This window comes from Porites lutea, chromosome 6 (genome assembly GCF_958299795.1).
Source record: "Porites lutea chromosome 6, jaPorLute2.1, whole genome shotgun sequence".
NCBI lineage: Eukaryota > Metazoa > Cnidaria > Anthozoa > Scleractinia > Poritidae > Porites > Porites lutea.
Genome location: NC_133206.1, coordinates 25,050,161 through 25,058,122, shown reverse-complemented (window position 1 = coordinate 25,058,122; position 7,962 = coordinate 25,050,161). Strand labels below are relative to the sequence as shown.

The window sequence follows — 7,962 nt, the reverse complement described above, 5'->3', positions numbered from 1 at the left end:
CACAGGTTTAAGTGACTGTGCCTACCACATCCACTTTCTTGTTTTTCTTTGGGTTTGTTTCAATTTTTTTTGTTTACGTATATCTAGGGCATGAATTCAAATTTGTTTTTTTTCCGAGAGTAAAAAGAAGTTTAAAATCAGGACGGTGGTTTGCATGGACCTGGGGTCCCGTTTGCACTTGCCCTTTTGGAAACTAGCAATTGTTCTTTCATTTTGTTATACAAGAATCGCCGAAAGGCGATTTTTAACTGGGCTTCAAAGGGGCTATTTTTTTTTTTTTTGAAGGGAGGGGGCGGCTATACACTTTCAGGCTACCATAAAACCTTGTCGGCAACCATTGCATGCGACAGAACCTCATGTGAGACTGAAACATAAACTCATTTAGCCTGTGCCAGGCTCTCAGATAGTATAGTGGGAACGTATTAAAACGAGCAAAGCGAAAATAAGACGGGCACGACTTGGGAAAGGGGGCGATGGCGGCGGGAAAATGTCTCTCCCCAGCCCCCGCGCGTTTTTCGCATTTCTTATTACTGAGCCACTTTCCACTTTCCACCACCATCTCGGAGCCTGGAACAGGCTAAAGGCCCGTTTACACGAGCGAAGAAATTGGAACGGCCCGGATAAAAAGACGAACGGTGGCGGAGGGGTCCATAGGCGGCTATGGACCCCTTTCGGAACGGAACCGATAAAAAACGGTTCCGTACCCACATTTTTGTTTTCTTTTCAACGTGTAAACGCTCCCCTTTTTTCGGTGACGTTCTGTTACGTTTTTTATGAGCCCGTGGTGCTCCACGTCAGCTGTTTAGAAGAAACTGGAAAGTATTCTTCGACACTCGAAAGCTAGCACCACTAGGCCTACTCTGGGACCTTAACTCGCCGCGAGATTGTGCGAGCTAATGCGAGTTTAAGCGAGTTAAGGCGAGATAAGGAAAAATTGAGCTCGCCTATTAGTTGCGAGTTTGTGCGAGTTAAGGCGAGTTAAGGTGAGTTAGGGGAAAATGATCCACCTTATGTTGAGGTTATAAGGGTTAAAACTTATAATGTGCTTCAGTAATGTACATATAAAGATGCCTTGCAATCTTTGTATTTCTTATATATATAGTAGGCTCCATGTTGTCCAATTACGAAAAAATTAAACAAAAAATTTCAGATGAGCTCCAAAGTTGAATGAAGCCAAATCTTGTTTAAATTTATTAATTGAATTATTTTCCTAATTGGACAAGCTTAAGTATGCATATGCTAGTGACATGGAGCCCTGTTCCTTATTAATTATATAGCATTTAGAGGCCTACTCTGGGACCTTAACTCACCGCGAGATTGTGCGAGCTAATGCGAGTTTAGGCGAGTTAAGACGAGATAAGGAAAAATTGAGCTCGCCTATTAGTTGCGAGTTTGTGCGAGTTAAGGCGAGTTAAGGCGAGTTAAGGGAAAATGATCCATCTTATGTTGAGGTTATAAGGCTTAAAACTTATAATATGCTTTAGTAACATACATATAAAGATGCCTTGGAATCTTTGTATGTCTTATATAATTATATATAGTAGGCTCCATGTTGTCCAATTACGAAAAAATTAAACCAAAAATTTCAGATGAGCTCCAAAGTTGAATGAAGCCAAAGCTTGTTTAAATTAATAAACTGAAATATTTTCCTAATTGGACAAGCTTAAGTATGGATATGCTAGTGATGTGGAGTCCTGTTCTTTATTAATTATATAGCATTTAGACCCCAAACTAGACCATTTGGTGGCTGTATCATAATAATAATCATTGTCATCATCATCATATATTATTTATTAAAGCTATATAATTATTTGGCAGAGTAATAAATTACCAGTAGTGAGGAAAAAAAATGAAAACAAAACAATCATGAATTGATAAAAAAAATGTAGCTGTAGTATAAGCACAGGTAGGATATTTAATTTAATTTTATTTATTTTTTTAAATCAATAACACTATGTTTTAATAGGCAGGTGAGCATAATAGGTATCACATGACATGTCATCAATTGTTATCACTAACTCCAGAATTGAAAAAAAAAAAAGTTTTTGCAGTCTGTGTCAATGTTCTTCAAAGAACTAGTATAAAAATCCGGGGAAGCTGACGAATTACAACTCAGCTGAGGAAATTTTTATGCCACAATCAATTTTACTGAAATGAAATGAAATTTCTTTCTCCTTGAAAATTACGACTTATCTTTAAGTCTTCCATTTGATCCATTCTCTCCACGTCACTGCTGGTTTCCCTTGGAGTCCAGCTCAATTGTTTGTTTTCACTGCCAGAAATGATTGCCTTTTCGTTTCCTCGGATAATCTATTCTAATTTCTTGCAAAGGAAGGCTGATGCCTTTTCGCAAAGACAGCAGTTCCCATATTTTAGAAAGAGACACCTTGATTTCTACAAAAGAAAGGAGGATCAAGTTAACTTGATAGTACACTCTTGATCATTCTTAGCCTAGCAAAACAGCAAAAAATAAATGACCATATTTTCTGTTTTGGCTTACTTATTTTTTACAAAATGTCAGAAAGTGTTAATAGTTGTGCAGAGGACTATACCTTATTTAACTTGATTAACAAGAAAACACTCTCTACTATCGGCTTTGTCTTCCAAACTCTTAAGAGTTGTCACTGATAAATCTTTCCTGACTTTCCTGCTTCGCATTTTTACAAAATGATCACCGGCTCAGGCGTTTTGTGCGTGTTTTTATGTCACGTACGCCACATTGAAGCTTCCAGCCTAAAACTTGCCAGTGGACTGGGATCAACAAGGCTTTTATAGAGTTAACGTTGCAAGGGTAAAAGGCTTTAGCTTAGCTTACCTGCATGTGATACATTTTGAAACTTCTCGATTTAACATCAAAAGTTTTGCACGAGTTCTCCTCCTTTTCTTCAGAAGTTTTCCCGTCCATCTTGAAAATTACCCAGAAAGCATATCGAGGACAATAGGCTGAGCGAGAGGGCCCTGGGAAGACACGAGTTACCAGTATCTTCTGGGTAATTTCAAAGATGGCGAACGAAGTTGGCTATCGATGCAAAATATTGTACCTTTAGCAATCCTTTATTCAGTTAAGGGCTAAATGTAACAAGTCTTCTGAATCATGCCTGGGTTATGGTTGCCAGTCTGAATACAATGTAGGCCATACAGGATGTCACGTTGAACCAATGTACAGATCTTCTATTACGAGGTAAATATTTATAAGAATTATTTATAAGAAATATGGACTGCAATCAGTATGTGGACTATTTAAAGGATTCTCGATTCTAGCTACATCCTAGCCTTTCATTGATGATTGTCAGCTGGAATCCTCATTAAGCTTCATCAGATTATAAGATGATACGTAAGCTACTACTCTTCATATGTCATAAACAGCTTGGATGCATTATATTTGCAAAGTAATTAAACTTTCCATTACAAGTAAACTTTTTTTGTAAATCATTAGCCAGCTTAAAACTAAAAATTTGATATTCTGGTGTTATGTTTTCGTATTTCACTCTAAATTCGAGATTTCTTATTTTAAGCCAAAAATTAGAAACAAATCATAGGAGAATATTTTTTTCTTCAATTGAGAGATTCAAAGCAATCTTGAATTTAGAGTGTTTCTTTGTCTTGCGTAGAAGTGTAAGACTAAAACTTAAACTATTTTATGAAAACTTTTTCGTAGATTCACTGTTAGTGCTTTTATTTAATGTCATTTACTTTGAGGACCAAAACACAAACAGTGAATGTGGGATTTGTTAGACCCCGTGACCCCATGCCTCTGGAATTTCTGCCATGCTTAGCATTGAAGCCTTTTCATTAGGCAACGAGTTAGTGCATGTTCAGGCTGTGCCTGGTAGTTCCATGGACAGTCCAGTTGTGACTCCAAGGCATGACAATGTTAAGTAAGAAAAAACCTCATCGAATCTTTAGTGGTGAAATACCCTTACCACAGAGGCTATTGGAAATTCCAGAAGGATGGGATTGGTCAATTACATATTTTTTTAAGGGTAAAAACCCTGTTTTCCTTAAAAATCACTATCTGTTAAACTTTTAAATTTGTGTTCTTTGGCGTCTTCCCTTTATGGAGTAATTGTGAAATTACACTGAGAGTAGTATGAGATATTAAAATTGGTATCCACTTGGCAGTGGCGAGATTGGGCGAGTTTGTGCGAGATAATGCGAGTTTAGGTGAGTTAAGGCGAGATAAGGAAATTTGAACATAATCTCAAGTTGCGAGTTAAGGCGAGTTAAGGCGAGTTAAGGTCCCAGAGTAGGCCTATTTAGACACCAAACTATACCATTTGGTGGCTGTATCATAATAATAATCATCATCATCATCATCATATATTATTTATTAAAGCTATATAATTATTTGGCAGAATAATAAATTACCAGTAGTGAAGAAAAAAAATGAAAACAAAACAATCATGAATTGATAAAAAAAAATGTAGCTGTGGTATAAGCACTGGTAGGATATTTTATTTTATTTACTTTTTTCAAATCAATAACACTATGTTTTAATATGCAGGTGAGCATAATAGGTATCACATGACATGTCATCAATTGTTATCACTAACTCCAGAATTGAAAAAAAAAAAGGTTTTTGCAGTCTGTGTCAATGTTCTTCAAAGAACTAGTATAAAAAACCAGGGAAGCTGACGAATTACAACTCAGCTGACGAAATTTTTATGACACAATCAATTTTACTGAAATGAAATGAAATTTCTTTCTCCTTGAAAATTATAAGACTTATCTTTAAGTCTTCCATTTGACCCATTCTCTCCACTTCCCTGATGGTTTCCCTTGGAATCCAGCTCAATTGTTTGTTTTCACTGCCAGAAATGATTGCCTTTTTGTTTCCTCGGATAATCTATTTAAATTTCTTGCAAATGAAGGATGGTGCCTTTTCGCAAAGACAGCAGTTCCCGTATTTTAGAAACTCCCTCCTTAAACTTGGACAATCCTGTGAGAGACACCTTGATTTCTACAAAAGAAAGGAGGATCAAGTTAACTTGATAGTAAACTCTTTATCATTCTCAGCCTAGCAAAACAGCAAAAAATAAATGACCATATTTTCTGTTCAGGCTTACTTATTTTTTACAAAGTGTCAGAACGTGTTCATAGTTGTGCAGAGGACTATACCTTATTTAACTTGATTAACAAGAAAACACTCTCCACTATCGGCTTTGTCTTCCAAACTCTTAAGAGTTGTCACTGATAAATCTTTCCTGCTTCGCATTTTTACAAAATGATCACCGGCTCAGGCGTTCTGTGCGTGTTGTCATGTCACGTACGCCACATTGGAGCTTCCTACCTAAACTTGCCAGGGGACTGGGATCAACAAGGCTTTGATAGAGTTAGTTAACGTTGCAAGGGTAAAAGGCTTTAGCTTAGCTTACCTGCATGTGATACATTTTGAAACTTCTAGATTTAACATTAAAACTTTTGCACCAGTTCTCCCCCTTTTCTCCAGAAGTTTTCCCGTCCATCTTGAAAATTACCCAGAATGCGTCTTGAGGACAATAGGCTGAGCGAGAGGGCCCTGGGAAGACACGAGTTACCAGTATCTTGTGGGTAATTTCAAAGATGGCGAACGAAGTTGGCTATCAATGCTGAAATTGTACCTTAAGCGATCCTTTATTCAGTTAAGGGCTAAATGTAACGAGTCTTTATGAATCATGCTGGGTTATGGTTGCCAGTCTGACTACAATGTAGGCCATACAGGATGTCACGTTGAACCAATGTACAGATCTTCTAGTACGAGGTAAATATTTATAAGAATTATTTATAAGAAATATGGACTGCAATCAGTATGTGGTGTATTTAAAGGATTCTCGATTCTAGCTACATCCTAGCCTTTCATTGATGATTGCCAGCTAGAATCCTCATTAAGCTTTATCAGATTATAAGATGATACGTATGCTACTACTCTTCATACATGTATGTCATAAACATGCAGCTTGCATGCATTATATTTGCAAAGTAATTAAACTTTCCATTACAAGTAAACATTTTTGTAAATCATTAACCAGCTTAAAACTAAAAATTTAATATTCTGGTATTATGTTTTTGTATTTTACTCTAAATTTGAGATTTGTTATTTTAAGCCAAAAATTAAAAACAAATCATAGGATAATATTTTTAACTGCAAATGAGAGATTCAAAGCAAGCTTGACTTTAGAGTGTTTCTTTGTCTCACGTAGAAGTGTAAGACTAAAACTTAAACTATTTTATGAAAACTTTTCCGTGGATTCACTGTTTGTGCTTTTAGTTAATGTCACTTACTTTGTGGACCAAAACACAAACAGTCAACATGGGATTTGTAAGACCCTGTGACCCCATGCCTCTGGAATTTCTGCCATGCTTAGCACTGAAGCCTTTTCATTGGGCAATGAGTTAGTGCATGTTCAGGCTGTTCCTGGTAGTTCCATTGACAGTCCAGTTGTGACTCCAAGGCATGACAATGTTAAGTAAGAAAAATCTCATCAACTCTTTAGTGGTGAAATACCCTAACCACAGAGGCTAGTAGAAATTCCAGAAGGATGGGATTGGTCAATTACATATTTTTTAAAGGTAAAAACCCTGTTTTCCTTAAAAATCACTATCTTTTAAACTTTTAAAATTTGTATCCTTTGGGGTCTTCCCTTTATGGAGTAATAATATTGTGAAATTACACTGAGAGTAGGATGAGATATTAAAATTGGTATCCACTTGGCAGTGGCGAGATTAGGCGAGTTTGTGTGAGATAATGCGAGTTTAGGCGAGTTAAGGCGAGATAAGGAAATTTGAACATAATCTCAAGTTGCGAGTTAGGGCGAGTTAAGGCGAGTTAAGGTCCCAGAGTAGGCCTCACCACTGATCGTCAGAGTAAGTGCTGTATGTAAGATCAAACCAAGCGCTTGTTCTTGGAATTTGCCGCAAGCTCCTTTCGACTTTGAAGTGCGATACAAGGGCTGTTAATAGGAGAACCGTAAGCCTTGTTTTTTTCTCCTAATTCGGTACATTTTCTCAGAAGAACTTCTTTGACGAATCGCACGCGCTGTCAAACTTGAATTTCGTGTTCACTTCTTTAGAAGAAACCAGAAAAGTGCTTGTAAATCTGCATCTATGATTGTCGGAGATACGCACAGTCTACTGTATGTATAAGCGCATATAAACAACTAATCGAAGCAGTTTTATTTAATTATCGCGGGCTCTATCGTTACCGGTCTCGAAGAAAACAACGTGTAAACAGTCTAGTACCCGTTCCAAAGGGCTCTCAAGTACCGTGCCTTTTTCTGTCGGGCACATTACAGAATTTGTACGTGTAAACAGGAGATTTCGTCTGGAACCGGTACTTGTTTCTAACCGAGCCGTTCCTTCTCTTTTAACGTGTAAACGGGCCTTAAAACTCATTCAGAACATTGCACCCTTTTGAAAGACTTTCGTAACCAAAAAAAAAGAGTAACATTTTTAAGTGGGGGCTGTATAATAACTGTTAAATTCCACCATTATGGATAAAAATAAACAAGTTAGACATTAATTCTAACCAGGAAAGAATTTACATTATTTCCACGCACCCCTCCCCCAATCCCTCTGTGCCCCAAAATATAGCGTGACAGTATAACGTGACTAATTTGACGTAACTGGAAATTCCAAAAATTGTTGTCGTTCTACGAGCATAAAATGCGACAGACTGAGCTGATTTACACTAGACAGAAATATTGTATTGTATGAAAGCCAGAAGTATACTAAAACAGACAGTTAACTGCCCATTGATCCCGCCTGATCCAGGGGCCTCACTGACTGCACGGAGACTTTACTGCGCCTTTCACAAACATGCGAACTCTAAAGTTCAAAAGCCACCTTCACAATTGTGTTTATCGCTGCCGTCAATCATAATTACGATCACAAGCAACGAACCTTGAAACAGAGAAACACACAAAACGGATCGAAATCTACAAATCACAAACCATGACCTTTTGAACCCGTGAAGTAAAGTTTTGT

The 7,962-nt window shown here is 37.2% G+C and overlaps 1 protein-coding gene and 1 long non-coding RNA gene across 2 annotated transcripts in view; one reads left to right on the top strand and one right to left on the bottom strand.

Annotated features, from left to right (window-relative positions):
- The window catches only part of LOC140940209 (DNA-dependent protein kinase catalytic subunit-like), a 296,315-nt gene that overhangs the window by 172,016 nt on the left and 116,337 nt on the right, over positions 1-7,962 (top strand). The gene's annotated exons all lie outside the window — the stretch shown is intronic.
- Positions 4,436-5,367, bottom strand: LOC140940210 (uncharacterized). Its single transcript, XR_012166308.1, has 2 exons — positions 5,119-5,367; positions 4,436-4,960 (listed from the first exon to the last, which is right to left on the bottom strand). It is a non-coding gene; the product is annotated as an uncharacterized lncRNA (long non-coding RNA).